Raw genomic sequence first — 296 nt, forward strand, 5'->3', positions numbered from 1 at the left:
ATGAAAGAAAATTGTTCCGGCAAAAGGACTAAAATCAAGAGAACCTCTTACATCCCTCGATCAGTATTGTATGATTCTGATGCTTATCTCAAGAGTAAGAGTCACGAAAAGCTGTGCTCATGATGCTATGACCAAGCAGGAGAAACACTGTCATCCCCCCCCCCCCCACTGCTCTCAAAAATCTGTGGTCAGCATTATACACCGCTTGACCTTCTCGATCCGCTTGTCTCGTCAATTTTTCACACATGACCTCACCTTGACTCCCTGCATGTCTCGTGTCGCCTTCTCTTTCTCGA

This window comes from Penaeus monodon, chromosome 27 (assembly GCF_015228065.2).
Source record: "Penaeus monodon isolate SGIC_2016 chromosome 27, NSTDA_Pmon_1, whole genome shotgun sequence".
Taxonomy (NCBI): Eukaryota; Metazoa; Arthropoda; class Malacostraca; order Decapoda; family Penaeidae; genus Penaeus; species Penaeus monodon.